Source organism: Kogia breviceps, chromosome 1, assembly GCF_026419965.1.
Source record: "Kogia breviceps isolate mKogBre1 chromosome 1, mKogBre1 haplotype 1, whole genome shotgun sequence".
NCBI classification, from domain to species: domain Eukaryota; kingdom Metazoa; phylum Chordata; class Mammalia; order Artiodactyla; family Physeteridae; genus Kogia; species Kogia breviceps.
In genome coordinates this window covers 145,697,255-145,715,711 of record NC_081310.1, presented here as the reverse complement: position 1 = coordinate 145,715,711, position 18,457 = coordinate 145,697,255, and the positions used below count along the sequence as shown (strand labels likewise).

The 18,457-nt window shown below is 39.5% G+C and overlaps 1 protein-coding gene across 2 annotated transcripts in view; it reads left to right on the top strand.

Moving 5' to 3' along the window:
* The first annotated feature begins 771 nt into the window (after nucleotides 1-771).
* Nucleotides 772-18,457, top strand: part of PDE4B (phosphodiesterase 4B) — a 597,863-nt gene continuing 580,177 nt past the window's right edge. Inside the window, exon 1 of one of the 2 annotated variants that reach the window (XM_067006427.1) lies at nucleotides 772-989. The gene's annotated coding sequence lies outside the window, so the exon portion shown is untranslated. Of the gene's footprint in view, nucleotides 990-1,345; nucleotides 1,603-18,457 lie in introns of those variants that run through there. The other variant, XM_059075560.2, reaches the window with a different exon arrangement.

Sequence of the window (18,457 nt, the reverse complement as noted above, 5' to 3'; positions counted from 1 at the left end):
CCCACTAGGCTGTGAGCTCCTTGGGTTTAGGAACTGTGCCCTAATCATCTCTGTACCCCAGCATCTGGCACAGTATATTGTGCTCACTGCAAATGGGTGTGCCCTAATATTTATTGGCATAAACTGAGAAATAAGCCAATTTTATCCATTAAGGTCTTTCTGGTCTCTAGCTTGTTGGAGCAGCTCAGTAGGCAGAGTTAACTTCATTCCTATCTTTCTCTTTTCCTTGCCAGCTTTCTTCTCTCTTTCTATGACTGCAAGGGTTGGACAACTGGGGAAAAGGAAGCCTGTGTTTCTCACATCGCCCCCCGCCCCCCAAGACCCCCATAGCTGGCAGGCCTCCACGCAGCTGCGTTCTTTCAAGGTGGGGCAGTCAGGTTCCTGGGTGCCTGTTGCTGGGTCACACAAATTCCCAAGTTTTGGGACCCACTCCCAGGGTATCTTGGTGGGGCACCTCCGCGGTGGTGATCTGACCGGTTGGCTCAGTAGCACTGCGCTCATCCACTCTTGGACCTCCTTTGTGCAACCCGACAGCAGCGGGCTGTCACCCTCCCTCGGGCTCCTTCCACGTAATTGCCCCACTCACTCCCTCGCCTCCCCGCACCCGAGCTCTGCCTGAGTGCTCTCCCTCCCCATCCCTCTTTGTGTCACCCTTGGCTGCGGAGCCTCTAGCACCGTATTCACGGCAGTTGAAGAGCGCGTGAGTGACACGTTCCAGGGACTGCCAATCGCGGCGAGCGCGGCCGGCGGGGGGAGGGTGCGTAGTGGCAGACGGCCGCTGGGATTATGAATGGGAGCGGGGGGGCTGGCGAGTGTGGGGTTCTAACCAGGCTTTTCGGCATCTGGCTTTGGCTAGGTATGCAGGGCTGTGCGTAATCCTTCAGCCGGGGAGGAAAGGGAGATGCCGCGAGCTCCCGGCTGAGAGTGAGGGTTATTTTGCAAAACTCCCTTGGTCTAGTGCTGGTGGAGTACTGCGGGCGGTCGGCGAGGTAGGTGGGGGAGGAAAATAAGCGGGGTGGGGAACCGGGGAGAGGCCAGACGGCTGGGGACCGTGTGCCTTGCTCCTTAGAACTGACAGGTGGCCGCCGCAGCAGTTACAACCTACTACACGGCATCTAGTCCGTGCAATATGATCCAATTGTTATTCCCCGCGCCGGGCTGAAGAGCGCAGCGCGGCCAAGTGCCGCCGGCGAGCTGTCTCTTCGGGGGAGCGGGGCAGTGGGAGTCCAGAGGGGGAGTTTGGGGGGCCAGCTGAGGAGACAGGAGCTCTGGGGCGCGCCGCGGCCGTCCGTGTCGCCCCTGCGGGGTGCTCCACGCCGGCGGGTCCGCGCGCGCTCGGCAGCCGCCCCCGGTTTGTGCGCGCCTTTCCGGGCTGGCGGCCCCGCTTCCGCGGTGGCTGCGGGCTGCGGATCGCCGGCCGGGCTGCACGTGAGCGGCGCGCCAGCGTCTCCCCGGCGTCTCCCCGCTGCCTCTTATGCCCCGGGCAGGGAAGCGCGGAGGCCTCTCTCGCCTCGCACGGAAGAGCTGCGCCGGCACGGCCGCGGCTGTGCAGCGGCGGCGCGTCGAACAGGACGAAGGCGGCTTCCGCGAGGGTAGCCTGAGGTAAGGGCTGTCCCGTAGGTTGCGGTTTATTTCCCCCCGTCTCTTACTCGGTCACACAGCGAAGCCGAAATGGAGAGTGTGGGTGCTGCGGCGCTGGTAGAGAGCGCGGGGGAAATATAGGGCCGCGCCAGGATGGTCGTTTGACCGCGACGTTCCTACCCCTTGTGGTAAATCCGCCAGCCGGCCCTAACTCTTCGCTCGCTCCTCCTCTGCCTCTGCCTTCGGCCCTGAACTCCGTGGAAAGTCCCTGGGAAGGAAAGAGCCAAGGGAGGATGGAGAAAGGCAGAAGAATTCGCCCGGGAGTGGGCGAAGGGTTGGCGCGCCGTGCCGGGTGATTGACAGCGGGCACGGGAGGGAGCCTGAAGTACCCGAGAGTTTGCAGGGCTGCGGCCCCAGGACGGTCCTGCGTGCCCGGGGTTTGGGGCACCAAGTGGGTGCACGCAGGCCACGGCTTAACGAAGGCTCCGCTAGGAACTTTTGGGAAGCTTTGTGTCATGTTTGGGGAGGGGTGCTGGCGTGTGTTTAGGGTCTGGCCCTTTCTAAGCTACGAGTGTGTGTGTGTGTGTGTGTGTGTGTGTGTGTGTGTGTGTGTGTGGTTGTTTCCCGCTTCCTTCCTGCCTTCCCTCCTCTTCCATCTTCCTCTTTTGCTTCCTTCTTTCCCTTTCTCACAGACCACCCCCTTCCAAGTGCTGTATTTCAAAATATTATGAACCTACTGTAGTCAATAGCTTTCAAAGCAAGTATGAAGAAGAGAGCACAGAGGAATAGCTCTTAAACAGTGTGGTTCATTTTAAAGACAAATATATGTGTATACACATGCCTGGGATAAATTTAAAGAAATATTTTGAGGCTCCTGCCTAAAATTACATTACATTTACATTATGTTTACATCACATGTGTATGATATTACTAAACAGAAATGATAAATCTGTGCATTTCGTCTCTTCGATCTGTATGAGATACAACTGTTCTTTGAATCACATCTATCTTTTAAATTCAGAGGTTTCCGGCTACTTGAAAGCCCTGGGCTACAGTGTAAGAATAAAAGGCACATTAAATTTTAAAAAAAGTACAGATGCTGGTTTCTTTTTAGTGGACCATCCACGTTCCCCATCTTCCTTTTACTGAAAGCTGGTTGTTATGCCAGTAATTTTCATAAAAGAAAAAATAATCTGGGGACTTTTACCTAGTGTTTTTACCTACGCCTGAGGTGTAGGGAGGGGTCTGGAAGTTATCTGTGCATGAATTCGACATGAAGGTGGATAAGGTAAATGATTTCACTTCAGGTGAAAGGAAATTCAGCTGCACTTCCCTCTGAGGGTATCTCATTTACATTACGATATGCCAAGAGAGAAATCCCCTTAATGTCAACGTGTGTCTTCAGCATAACAATGGTCTATTCAACTTTTCAAACCTGTACTTGTAGGTCTTGGCTAGTAACATCTGCTGGCTGTTTGTGTTCTTTTTCAACAACAGAATCCCAATTACAAAAAATGAATAAAGTTGTTGAGTAGACTGGAATGGTTGAGACGGCATGATTGATACATTGAGGCCATCTGTCTGTATATCTATCATCTCTCTATTTCTCAAAACAGTTGTGAGATAATCAATTTTGCAATATGTCTACTTGTATTTTTTTTCTCAGCCGATCTGCCTTTTAGTTGATTTCTAACTTGACATATTTTACAAAGATAAATTATATTGAATTTCTCTAGAGGGTACCCACTTAAGCATGCTTGTTTCTTTTGAATAGAACTGGTTTTGATATGAGGAATGAGATATCACTCGTAAATGGTTTTCTGATCTTGGAGTCTTTTGCCTGTCTAGAGACAGGTATTTAATAATAGTACTGTGCCCGAGTAAGGATTTGTGTTTAATAAAAATATTAGACACAGAAATGGTATTTTCATGTTGTTTACAAACTGAAGCTTTAAAATTGTGAAGGAATGAAGAGTCCCAGGTTGCTCTTAATCTCTTATTTGGCTTATTCTGATTAGGGAGCAAGAAGTACATGATGTAGTCTTGAGTTAGAAGGATTTGGGGGTTAGATTTATCTTTTATTATTATGGCATAAAACGGCATTGCTCTTTCCAAGAAAATTTGAGCAGCAGGCTTCGGAGAAAGTGTTGGGGATGTTGATCACGGGATAAATGGGTTCCTTTGAGCGCTGTTTTTTTTTTGCAGTCACCTTGTGGTAATATGGCAGACGCTGTGATGTACCAACCCCCTTCAAGGAGAGCTTGTTGCCCCAGCTTGTGGGAGTGCTATCAGCAGACGGTCTTCGAGGGCCAGTCCCTTTGAGGATTGCCTGAACTGTAGAAAGCCCCTTTGTCCAAGGTCACGCCACTTTCCAGGGCAGCTCACATCCAATGGCTGATCCATGTTAGAGTGTAAAGGCCCGGCCATCTCAGTCCAGCTCCAGGTAACTCTGAAGGACCATTCTGGCTCTGGAAACCCCCATGGGGCTTGTGTGGCAGCACCAAGTCTCCCTTTGCCCATGTCTGCTTCCTTCCCCATTCTCAAATGTTGATAGCAAGGCAGTGCTTAATAAAATTGCATGCTCAACTTCATCTTGGAGTCGGCTGCCCAGGGGAAGCCATCCTATAGCAACACCTCCTTCATGCACATTAGTTTTGCCCGTTTTAATCTTTTAAAATATAGTGTCACTTCTCACTGGAGGACATTTCTATGTCCTTGATCCTCTTCTGTCCCTCCTTGTTATACCATTCTTTCCTTTTAGTGGACTTATACTTTCTTTAGTCTCTTTTCGGTCTATTGATTTAAATATTGTATATATTTATATACTTTGAGTAGTAGGTATTTTTATGTTTTCAACATTCATGTTTTGTCTTAACAGATGATATTAATCAAAATATCTACTCTCCTCTCGAATACTAAAAGGCTCTACAATGTTATAATTCTTAGCATACTTCATGTTTCATAATATTGTATAGTGATATAGTTCTACTACATTTTTTACAGCCATTATGTCATTTTTTATATATTTAGTTTTTCCTTTTTTTTGATTGTTTTCATAGTCAATGCTCATTTAAATTTACCCACGTTTTCTATGTTTGCTATTGCTTCTTGCATCCCTCTCTTTCCTTCTAGATTCAAATTCCTCTTTATTAGAAGTATGTAGCTATTTGGTAAGCATATACAGATAAAACTCTTAAATCTTTTTACTGTTGTTGTTTGTTTGAAACTGTATTTCATCCTAACACTTGAATAACAGACTATCTGAGAGCAGGATTCTAAGTTGACAATTATTTTTCTCATCATTTTGAAGATATTGTCTCTCGTTGATGATGAGTAGTTTCTTATTGCTTTTAAGATTACTCTGTAAATTAGAAGTTTGGGATTAACAGATACACACTAATATATAGAAAACAGGTAAACAAGGACCTACTGTATAGCACAGGGAACTATGTTTAATATCTTGCAATAACCTATAATGGGAAAGAATCTGAAAAACTATATGTACATATATATATATATATATATATATAAAACTGAATCGCTTTGCTGTGCATCTGAGACTAACACAACATTGTAAATCAACTATACTTCAATTTACAAAAAAGAGATTACTCTGTCTTTGGTGTTCTGCAGTTTTACTGAGGTATGCCCAGGTGTGGGTTTATTTTTACGTTTTCTTCATGGGATTTCTTATGCTTCTTTAATCAGATGACTCTTCTGTTTCTTGAATTATTAAAATTTCATAGAATATCTCATTATACATTATGTTGCCTTCATTGTCTCTTTTTTCCACTGGAATTCTTAGATATCTGTTGGACCTTCCTGTTTTATGTCTCGTGTCTGTTACCTCTGTATTATTTTCTATTAAGAAATATTTCAAAAAGGCATTTGGGTAATTATTCAGGACTATTTTCCAGCTAACTAATTCTTCACTGATATCTATTGCTTAAATTTCCATTGAGCTGTGATTTATTTTTTTATTTCTAGGAGTGCTATTTGATGCCTTTTCATATCTTCCTGTTTTTTCCCTGAGTTTTTCTATCCTTTTATTTTGGATTCTATCCATATTTTGTCTCTTTAATAATTATACATGTACTTATTTTATAATAAGTATCAGATTGTTTTCTTACTTGAATTCTTCTGGGAGTTACTCGTCCCAGTGGTTGGATCTACTGGTTCTTCCAGAACTATATATCCGCTTAAAGGAGGATCATTTCCTCATGTGGTTTATTATTGGGATTATGAACTCATCTTCAGCTGGGTTTCTGCTTTTGGTTTTTCCCTGTGGTAGCCATATTCTTCCTAGTTTTTGGAAATTTCCCTGTAGAGTGATATTGTGTTTACTTCTGTAGAAGCAAGACACTGGTCTAGGATCCATCAGATTTAAAAAATTATTAAGGTATAATTGACATGTAATATAATTGACATTTTATTAGTTTCAGGTGTACAGCATAACAATTTGCTATTTGTATGTATTGTGAAATGATCACGTTAAGTCTAGTAATCATCCGTAGAATTGGCTTTTTCATTAATTTCTTGGCTTGAGATTCCTATACCATGCAGGTGATGTAAATTCAAACTGTATGGGGGGATGTTGTTTAGGGATTTAATTCAAAGAATCCTTTTTCTTTTTCTTCTATCCAGAGCCCCAGGAAGAGACAAACTTTCTTGCTGCTTCCAGGCCAAACTTCTAGTCCTTCTTAAACTAAATGGTCAATTCTTTCAGGGTTCTTAGGCAGAGGTCTCAGCTCCTTCTTTTCATGGGTCCCAAACTAAATTTCCTGTCCCTAAACACATGTGAAATCTCCAGCCTCTTGGCATTTGTGCCTGCATCTAAGTTGTGTATAATTTTGGGTTGCTGTATTACCGATTTCTGTGCCTGCTATTACCATATCTGTTTCCTTTCTGTTCTGACAGCTACAGATTACCTTTCTTTTTTTTTTCTTCAGGATTAACACTTTAACCTATTTCAATTTTTCTGGTCTTTTAAAAATCTAAGTATATATGTGTTTGTAGCGGGAGGGAATTTGGTTCACATGAACTCAGTCTGCCATGCTGGTGGCATAAGACGTCTTTCTGTGACTATATACACTCTGAGAATCAACTCTTTCAGTTATTTTCTTTTTTTAAATACTATACTCACATTATTTTTAAAAGCTTAATTTATGCTAGTCCCCTTGTCTATTTTTTCTTTTTGTGACATTAATATTTATGTTGAGTCCAGGGCAGTTGACTTACAGAGTGTCTCTAAGTATGGATTTGTCTAATGGCTTACTCACTTGGTTAGGTTCAGGTTAAATATTTTCAGCAAGAATACTCCTACATTGGTGATATGTACTTCTTATTGCATCACAACAGGAGAGTCTGTTTGTCCCATTACTGGTGACTAAGTCAGAGCACTTGAAAGATGGTCCCTACCAAATTGATCCTTTTTTTTTTTTTCCTTGGAGGTTCATATAGACTCTGTAAAGTGATACTTTGAGACTATGTGAAAGACCAGCTTCCCCACAACTTTCACCCAGTATTCTTTCTAATTAAATTTTTTATTTTGAGACCATTGTAGATTTACATGCAGTTGTGAGAAATAGTACAGAGAGATCCTGTGTACCCTTCATTCAGTGTTCCCCAAGAGTAACATCTTGGAAAAGTATAACACAATATCACAACCAAGAGACTAACACGATATAATCTGCAGCTCTTATTTGGATTTACCAGTTTTACACTTATTTGTGTAAGTGTTTAGTTCTGTGCAATTTTATCACATATGTAGGTTCCTGTATTCACCACCACAATCAAGATACAGAATAGCTCCATCACCACAAGGAGCCCTGGTGCTGCCCTTTTTATAACTACACCCACATCCCTCACACTCCCTGCCCCATTCCTAACCTCTGACAACCACTAATCTGCTCTTTATCACTATAAACTTGTCATTTCCAAAGTGTTATATAAATGGAATCATAGGTTGTATAATCTTTGAGGTTGTTTTTGTCCTCCACTCACCATAATTCCCCAGAGTCATCCAAGATGTCATATGTGTCAATGGTTTGTTCATTTTTATTGCTGAGTACTGTCCCGTTGTATGGGTGTACCCCAGCTTGTCTAGGCATTGAAGGACATTTGGGTTGTTTCCAGTTTTTGGCTATTATGATTAAAGCTGGTATGCACACGTGTGTACAGGTGTTTGTGTGGATATAAGTTTTCACTTCTCTGGGATAAATGCCCATGGGTGTGATTGTTGGGTCCTATGATAATTGCATGTTTAGTTTTATAAGAAACTGTCAAACCATTTTCCAGGGGGGGCTGTATCTTTACATTCGGACCAGCAATGTATGAGTGATCCAATTTCTCTGCATTATGTTAGCGTTTAAGTCTGCCATTTTATTATGTTTTCTCTTTGTTTCCTCTGTTTCTTGTTCCTTTATTTATCTTTTCTTGTCTTCCTGTGAGTTATTTGAACATTTTATAGGATTCCATTTTCAGTTATTTATAGTGCTTTTGAGTGTATCTCTTTGTACAGTTTTCTCAGTGGTTGCTCTGACTATTCCTATATGTATTTAGGTCTCTTGGTTCTATTTAAATGCTGTGGTTCTGAGTGTAAGACAGTGTTATGTTATTTGTTTCACTCATTGCATACTATTTAAACAACTCATATTGGGAAAGAATTTGTGGTTGATAGTTCTTTTCACTCAGCACTTGAAAAATGTGTCACTTCCTTTAGGCCCCCATGGTTTCTGATTAGAAAATTGTTGTAATTTGAATTGATGCTCTGCTAAAGGCAATGTGCCATTTCTCTCGGGCTAGTTTAAGATACTTTCATTGTCTTTAGTTTTTTAGAAGCTTAGTGATGTTGTGTATTGGTATAGATTTCTTTGGGTTTATTCTGTTTGAGATTTGATCAGGTTCTTAAATCTATAGGTTTGTGTCTTGCACCAGATTTTTCCTAGCATTATTTCATTATTTCTTCAAATACTCTTCAGCTCTACTGTCTTTCTCATGTCATTCTGGGAAGTGATAATATGAATACTGGATCTTTTGTTACTGTCCCACAGGACCCTGAGGCTCTGTTCTTCTCCTTTTCCTTCTCCTCCTCCTTTTTTTTTTTTTTTTTTTTTTTTGTCTAGTTTCTCTCTGTTGTTCAGATTGGATAAACTCTATTGATCTATTCTGAAGTTCACTGATTCTATCCTCTGTCATCTCCACTATTGAACCCATCCAGTGAGTGTTTTATTTTGGTTGTTATATTTTTTAGTTTTATAATTGCCATTTGGCAATTAGAACTTATGCATCTTCGTTGAAATTTTCCATTCTTTTTTTTTTCAGAGAATTTGAATTTGCTTGTTGAAGCACTTTTATAATGGATGCTCTAAAATTCTTACTAAATAATTCCAAATTCTAACATCTGATTCACTTCAGTGTTGGTTTTAGTTGATTGTTTTTTCTCATTACAGTTGTGATCATGTCTTGGGTATTTTGGCTACAATGTTAAAAGGGTCTGGATCCTATTGAAATCTTATACTTTAGCAGACAGTCACCCTGTGTAGGTTTAGTACACATGTCCAGGATTACGTTTGTGGGCTGTGGTTCCAATGACAATTTACTTTCCAGAAGCTTTATGGTGCTGCTTCAGTCTGCCTGGCTTGACTGGTGCTTCTGGAGCTCCCACTGAACCCTGCTGATGCCCCTGAAGGGGGCACAAAGGGCCTGCCAAGGCCAGTCCCACTGATGCCTGTAGGTGAGGGAAGGGATTTTTCGGCCTGCAGGGATAAGGAGCACTCCTGGGCCTGGAGCCTGTTATGGCAGGATTCCCCCTGCCTGTGCTGAGAGGCCATCTGGTGTTGTTGGCTGGATCGCAGTTAGACACAAGGGAGGAATGTAAGCTCACCTGTATCACCTACTGCTAGATTGGGGGGGGCGGGGTAGGAGACCCTGGACCTGCATAACCTGCCTATTGGGTAGGGGGTCATAAGGTACCTTCTGTGCTGTTGTTCCTCTAGTCCAAGGCCACTAACCAGTCCACCTCCTTTTCACTGTTCTGAGTCCTCCTTTGGTTGCCTCTTTCCTTGTTTTCAAGGTTTAGAGTTATATTAAGTGGGGAGGAGGAAAGTGTATGCCATCTTGTCTGCACTGGCAGTATATGCTTTTTAAAACAACTCTTAACTCCTCAGCCATGTTATCTGTTAATATAGTAGAAAACACTAGTTTGACTTGTGTTTTGTAATTTGCATTTGTTTCAGAGACACAGTATAACCTCAGTTTAAAAGATCAGTACATACTTATTTACTTTAATTAATATTACTATAATTGAATAATTCAATGTTAAGTCACATCTTGCCAGTGGAATATAAGACAAAAAAATCTATGTATACTGTATTTTCTGTATTGAATATTTTTTTCTAAGTTGCCTTAAAGCATTTGAAAAATATTAATATCTTTTATCTGTTGACATCTCTGGGAATTGCTAAAAAAAATCCTATATCAGATGGACTTTAAACAGTAGAGAAAATAAATGACATTATTTGCACAAGCAACGTACTGATATTTCATGTAGATTAAGGAAAAGATAACAGGATTCTGTTTTTGGCTATCCTGGTTTATACCACAGTGCTGACTCATAGAATTACAGCCTTTCTAAACTGAAAGTGAACTTAGAGATCGCCTATTTCAATCCTATTGTTTTATATTTAAGAACATTGATACCTTGAAAGGCCATAGGGAGCTTAATTTATTTTAATTCAATAATGGCAGGGTTTATTTATTATAAGTTGTTAGCATTTCTTAATTTTATGTTTTCTTTAAGAAATCAGAATCACTTTCTTTTGAGAAGACTTAAAATTTATATTGAGGCATGGGTTTTCAGTACCCTTTTCTAAAGAGAAAATAATACTTTAATAAGTTGGGATGGCGTGATGGTACTCTTTAAAAAATATGTTTGAAAATCTGATGAACATATGGACCAATTATCCTGCAAAATTAACATAAACTCAAAAGTTTGCATATAATCTTGGAGATTTATGAACTCCTGAGGAAGAGTCTTAGATTCTGTTTTTGTATTGTTTGTACCATGTGATGATGTCTGTGGATGGTCTTTGCTGGGAAAGTGACTTAAATGTCTCATTTTATAGACAGACTCACCTTTAAAGGCTTGTGGGTTGTGGCACCATGCATTGGTGTGCTGAGGAATTTGTTTTCCTGCAGGTTCTAGAGAGCCAGTATGTGAGAAGGATATAGCAGGACCAGCAGATGTTAAAACAGACTGTGGGAAATAAAAACAGGCAACTCAGCCTACAATACTTGCTCCCTCCTCCTCCATACACACACATACACAGATCTCTAGATTCCTTGGAGAGATTCTCCCTCTGCACCTGTCTCCTTTCACTCTCTCACTGTAGAGAGAAACATTGCCCTTGGAGGCTATTCTCCCTTCCTCTAGTAAGGCTGCTCTGGTGGTCATTTTAACCTAATTTCACCCATATCAAATGTTATAGGCTGAAAGAAGAAAGCATAGAGTGGCATTTGGTGTATTGACTGGGGACTTTTTGAGAGTAAGAAGAAAATGACATCTATGGTTTTTCTGTATTATGGATCATAATAATTTAAGAGCACAGAATGATACATGTCTCTAAATTCAGAGATTAGGAAGTATTTATTGGGGTAGTTGAAATTACTTTTAGGAAGCTACCTAGATATCCTTAAAGGAAGCTACTTGTACTTCTCTGTAACTAAGACCCTGGAATGACTTGAAGTGCCATGATGTATACTATGGTGAAAAACTCAATGCAGAAAAATGAGGCGGTTGTAGGGAAACAAATAATAGAATGACAGGTTTTTCTTCCTAGTGATTTTACATCTTTTAAAAGAGTGAAAGGAGTTTTGTTTTTAGGCTTTGCTCTTTAATAACTGCATAAGTGAGGACTGGGAATAAGAAGCCCTGAGTTTCTGTTCTGCTATGCAACTAAGTGGGTAAATGACATCCCCTGTGTAAGGCTCAGGGTATAATTAAGACTTTGAATTATGATAATTTCTAAGATTCTTTCTAGCATTATGATTTGGTGAAACTTCAGATTAAGAGGTATTATTTGACACAAAATTAGTGGAATTTTCGGGTAAGCCTTTGTAATTAAGCATAGTCAATATCCACAGGTGCCCACACCTGCCGTTGAATGAGGGCTGACCTACTATGTGGGTGTGGAATCTGTGGATACTGAGGTGCCACTGTACTATGCCATTATATATAAAGGACATGATCATTCACATATTTTGGTATCTGTGGGGGTCCTGAAGCCAATTTCCCCACCCTCTTCTCTCCCCGCAAACTGAGGGACCACTGTATTATTCATAAGAAAGCACTCCAGGGAATCAAATTTTTAGTTTGAAGTTATTATAATATAATACCTTGATTTGGTCTGAAATTTACAATAATTAGAGAGGTCATGGTTGGATGAGGACTACCCAACTATATGGATACAACACAACACAATTTGGGGAACAAACACTTTAATGCTGATGGTGACAATTACAATAGTGAGGATGCTAATGAGGATGGCTCTAGATTTAATTGGTCTGGAGGTGTAGCGATATTGTGGATCGTTCCTTTAGCATCCATTCACCCTCTTTCTCTTTCATCTTCCTCTGCTATACAAGCTGGAAAGGAAATTATTCAACTTCCCAGTCTCCCTCGAAGCTAGGAATGGCCCACATTACAAAGATTAGATGGAGATTTCTGGGGACCACGTACATTTTTGAAACAGCAAAGTTTCTCAAGGAGAAGGCTCTTGCCCTTGACCCTTATCATGTTTTTGCTTTGAGGTGAGCAGCTATCTTGCAAGCATGAGGAATAAAACCACAAACTTAGGATGATAAAACTTGGATTTTTGATGACATCTTAAAGTGGATATATCAGCTCTGCACTGCCTACCTCCAGTCTATTATTCCAAGAGAAAAAAATTAAAACTCCTAACTATTTCTTCCACTATTTATTAGGTTCTCTGTTACCCCCAGCCAAATACATTCCCAACTGAATACGTAAAGTGATTGTTAGGACTTTGCATTTTACATTTTTGAAGGATAAAATTAGTGTTGACAGATCTTTGTAATAACTGATCTTGGACTGTGAAATTTAGGCTAGTTGGTATAAATATTATCATTCTGAGGAATCTTGGGTGTGAAAATGTTGGATAACTTGTAAAATTTTTATTTTATTGTTCATAGCATGAAGAATAGCATAAGACTCCAAAAGTCTCTATTTTGTATTGCTCAGAGAATATTTCAGATTTTATTCAATGGGTGAAATTTATGTGAGGAAAACTATTTCTGTGAGTCACACCTCCTACTTATCTGTAATCTTCAGTAAGATGGAGATACAGCTGGAGAATACCAATGAGTCTTGAAAAAAATGTTTTCCTCATTTGGTTTATAGGCAAAAATGTATAGCAGAGTTGGTTACCCTCTTGCTGTTTAGTCTAGGTTTGTTTCCTTCTGACTTCACACTTTCACATGAATGAGAAATACTTTAAAGCTAGACTTTAAAGGTTAAAGAAGGATGGTCATTCACAGTAAGTGAATATAAAAGATGGAAAATAATTTATTGTGTGACAGAGTATCTGCCCACTTTTCATTTGGATTTGCCTTTCTTCAGTGTAGGGGATTAATTTTTGCATTAAGCCATTTGATGAGAGGAAAGAAGAATTCAATTGGGATATATTTGTTATTTTATCAGGATTGTATTCATTTGAGAGTAAAATTTGACATGTAATACTAACAAGGAAGGAGTTTATATATTTTCAAAATTTTTAATTTTAAAATTTTATATTGGCATATAGTTGATTCACAATGTTGTGTTAGTTTTAGGTGTACAGCAAAGTGATTTAGTTATACCTATTCATATATCTATTCCTTCAACGATTCTTTTCCCGTACAGGTTATTACAGAGTATTGAGTATAGTTCCCTATGCTATACAGTAGGTCCTTGTTGATTATCTATTTTACATATACTAGTGTGCATATGCCAGTCCCAACCTCCCAATTCATCCCTCCCCTTCATCTTTTCCCCTTGGCAATCACAAGTAAGGAGTTTATTATTGTTTTACATGCCATGAGATATCTGGAGGGAGAGAGTACAAGGCTGGAGCAACTGCACCATCCTTGAGGTAATCAAGAATTCAGGCTCCTTCTTGCTTTTGGCCCTACCACAGTTAGTGTATGGCTTTCCCTCTCTTGGTGGAAAGACATTTAGTGAGCCTCCAAGCATGGCTTCTGTACTACAGGCAGGAAGAAGCAGCTGGACAACAGGCAAGGCACACATCAGCTGACGGTCCTTTTTAATAAGGAAAATGACAGTTCCCAGGAAGATGCATCTGGTAGACTTCTACTAATATCTTATTGACCAGAACTATGCCAGTACCCATCCTTAATGGCAGGGAGGTCTGAGAAATAGAAGGTTTAAAAAAAAATTTTTTTTTAATCTGGGGAAATCAGTACTTGCCCAAATGCTAGGATTCCATTATTATTAAGAAAGAAGGGGAGATTGGACATTGGGTAAGCAACCATCATTGTCATTGCATTTGAAGAATATTTTTCAGCTTTAAAAATATTTGTTGTGTTGTATCAATAATGTGTAATCTGGAGATTTCTTAAAATATGGCAGTTTTAAAATAGTTATTATTACTTGTCTTAAAGTCCTAGAAGTTACAGTCCTTTAAAGTTTTGTATAAGTTGTTACTTTGTGTCAAGATAGCTGACTGACATATAAAACTCAAAGTATATATTAATAGAAATTAGTATTAAGCTAATTGTGGGTGGAAAAGGTCATAATTTCTTTCTGCAGTGACATCTGTAAGTGTGAAATTCTGACAAATCAGACAGTGACAATATTATATACTATTCATTCATGAAATACTGTGCTTTATTTTTTGTGTAAATTTGCATTTAGTTATTTTGGGCTATTTTGTTGTTCTAAAAATTTTAATGACATATATGAATAATATCCAAGAACAGATATTTATCTTAAAAAGAATAAAATTGGCTGAATTCCAGTATTTCTACTTTGCTATTCTCATTCAGGGTATTGACAGAAATATTCTGTAATTGAGGGTTTATTCTCCAATTGATGTAGGCACTCTACTTAGAAGCTGTTTATCCACATCAAGGATAATAGATCTTTTCTGGTTAAGTTTTTTTCCGTTAAAATAGGGTGAGGCAACTGTTCTCACTACACTTCAGAGGGAGAGTACAAAGATAAATGAAATAATGGATGTGAAGTGCATTTTTTTCCCTCTGAAAGAAGGTGTGATATAAATTCTATTAGTAGTATCAGTACTGTGTAAATAAGATAATGGGTGAACATTTCCAAAAGTGAGTATTATAACCAGGAATTTTGAGTGCCGTCCTTAGTGTCTGTTTGGTTTTTTTTTTCAATGAAGAGCAATATAGCAACACACTCTTACCATTCTTTTTTTTTAATGAAGAGCAATATAGCAACACACTCTTAACATTCTTTTTTTTTTTTTTTTTTTTTGCGGTAACCGGGCCTCTCACTGTTGTGGCCTCTCCCGTTGCGGAGCACAGGCTCCGGACGCGCAGGCTCAGCGGCCATGGCTCACGGGCCTAGCCGCTCCGCGGCATGTGGGATCTTCCCGTACCCACGAACCCGCGTCCCCTGCATCGGCAGGCGGACTCTCAACCACTGCGCCACCAGGGAAGCCCAGACAGTCTTACATTCTTGCATTGATTTCAATGCAAGGTAAAGGTAAACCTCATTGTGAGGGGAAGAGAATATATAGAAAGAGTTTCAGAGAGAGGGATTTATTGAATAATGCAATGTAGTAGTAAGTTTTGTCCAAATATAAAAGGTCTTTGGGTCTCTTAAATGGTTGAAGAAATGGGAAAACTGTGATTAAAATGCGAATGTTGGTTACAACCTAGAATTCAACTTTAAATGGCTCTCTCTTGAAAACAATGAGGCTCTGCCTGACTCATAAAAATCTTCAAAAAAGGTTTTTGTAATATCTTCAGTAAAGGTTTTTGTCATCTCCTTGGCCACAAGATATTTTCCTTGAAAGAAAATTTGAGAAAGGCAGTTTTTCCTTATTTCCGGTTTAACTGCCATGCTTTTTATGTGCTGATCCGCAGTAAAGATGAATTGCATTGTATGGTGATAAGAACCCTTGACTTTGAGCCAGGGAGTAAGGTTCCTGTCTTAGGTTTGCTACCAATTTATCTTTGTAACTGGGAAAGATTTTCAATTGCTCTTTGTGAAGAAACACCTTCAGGCCATATCCTTCTCCTCTTCTGCCATTCTAGACTTAAGTTGCTAAAGTTGACCAATTTGAGGTCACAGGAGAAAGTCATATTTCTGTGGGAAGAATGCTGGGCCTTTTTCACGTCAGTCTTTTGGGATGTGTGTTAGTCGTGAAACTGGCCTGTGAAAGATGGTCTGGAAATGGGTATGAGGAAGGAAGCTTTGCTTTTTTTCTGTCTTATTCACTTGGATGATTTGTGAAAGGTAGTGTTTCATTGTGGGCTTATTGGTGGTATATACTAAACAGACAGTAGCTAAAATGGAACAAAGTTTGCTGGTTAAGGAAAGCAAGTCCTACTTTGTAAAGATTATCCAGATTATTTTTTATCTATCTATCTATCATCTATCTGTCTATCTATCTATCTATCTTCCAAATCTGTAGAAAGTCTTGTTTAATTGTCTTATCTGTTTTATGAAAATTAAGGGGAATATCCAATCCAGCAATAGCTATAGGTGGGAAGAGTGCCCCCAGCCCAAACCAGTGTGGTAATAGCAGAGGAGATTATGGTGGAAATTGAGGAGCTGTGGCTGCCAAACACTCGAGATGTAGCTCCATTTCTCAAATGAAGGCTCTTCTTCCACTGCACTTTAAAAGCTTGGGGTTTACTTTTGTGGAAGATGGTAGCAGATTCCCAGAAGGGTTACAGTTTTCTTATCTAGAAAATGAAAGGATTAGGCCTGGTTAGTTTCACAGCCATTTTTATTTCCCCCCCTCTGACTCCCTTGTTTTGAAATATTTTATCTATCAAATTATTTCCATAGTTATATCTTTTAAAAGTAATCAGCAGCATATAAAGCTGCCAATTAGGGCTTCCAGTTAACATGAGAAAACTAGTGTTACCTTTTGGAGAAGTTATAATTCAGCCTAAAGCAAACAAATTTGGTATTTTTCTTCAAGCAAGAATGTAATAAATGTTGGCACATTTATCAAATTGCAAGTTTACAGTTTGATATATCATCGAAAGCAGTGGTTCCATTGCCCTGTTGTACCCTTTCGCATCTCTGATTCTTACTTCCTAGAGGGATTACCTTCAAATAGTTTACTGTTTTTTCATGTTTGCCTCCATTTTGTGAAAACAAGATGCTTATGATGCTATTTCTTGATTTTTTTAGTTTTCTTCTTTATATAGTTATTTCCTGCTATGGAAGATGACACATATACATTCTCCTACTTTGCTTCCTCAGTTTAATTTTTAAATTGCTCTGACTGTAACTATCACTCACAGCTGAATCCTTTGGCATATTATGATATGATTGCATTTCCTTTCTTATAAATGTTTTTATTGGGTTGGCCGAAAGGTTCGTTCGGGTTTTTCTGTAATATCTTACAGAAAAACCCGAACGAACCTTTCGGCCAACCCAATATTTTCCCCATATTTTATGACTTTTAATTATTTTATTTTGCTCAGTTTTCGAAGTCTCACTATTTTACCATCAAAATCTCCATCTAAATTGTAAATCTTTTCTTAATATATTTAGTTTAATCAGACAACCTATACATTCGTCTTTTTCTTGGCCACATGCATCCTCAAGCTGTTCATACATTTGCTCATCATTGTCATTTTGGAATCTTCCTTTTACATCTAAATTAGTTAGGGTAATCTTAGGCTGAGGGAACAAGTAGTCCACAAATGGATAATGGTTCAAACACAACAGAAGTACATTTCTCACTCGTGTAAAACTACTGAGCTCTTCTACGTGAATAGGGTGGGGTGCTGATCTGTTTCCCGCAGTCACTCAGGGACCCTGGTTAGAGGTACTACTATTTTCAGTACATGGATTCAACAGTTGTCATGGTCAACTCCATTCAGTCAGGCAAGGACATAGTTCTGGGAGTGGCTCACACCCCTCTTACTTGGATATCATCATCTAGAACTCAGTCTTGTGGCCAAGTCTAATTTCAAGGGTGGCTGAGATAATGTCTAACTGTGTGTCCAGAGAAGAGGGATGGGTTTTGGTGGAGAGCTAATATTATCTGCAGTGTAATCATTCTGCAGATTTCTTTACCTCTTTCTTATGTTGGATCCCTTGTTTCCTGATTTCCATATCTTTTGCTTTTCCTTGATTTAGTATCTTGTTTCCATGAATGAAGCACATCCTCCAGTATCTTCCTAACAAAGGATATGTTGAAGGTGAAGTTTTTGAGACGTTTTATATCTGAGAATATTTTTATTCTGTTTTACACCTGGTGGATAGTTTTTCTGGTTGTAGGATTCTTGTTGGAGGTCATTTTCCCTCAGCATTTTGATGGAGTATTTCATTGTCTTCTTGCTGCCATTTTTAGCTATAGAGAAGTCTGATGCTATTCTGAATCTTGATCCTTTAAATGTGAACATTTTTTTCCCAATTTGAAGCTTTTAGCATCATCTTATTATCTTTGGAATTTTGAAATTTCAAGATGATGTGCCTCAGTGTATGTCATTTTTAATTGATTGTGTGGGGGAAGGAATGGATCTTTTCCTTTTGGACATATGCCTTTCAGTTCCAATATTTTTCTTGCATTACTGATTTGATCAATTGTAAAGTCAACTTCCCCCTGCAATTTAACATCTCAAATCAGGATGCATATTAAATTGA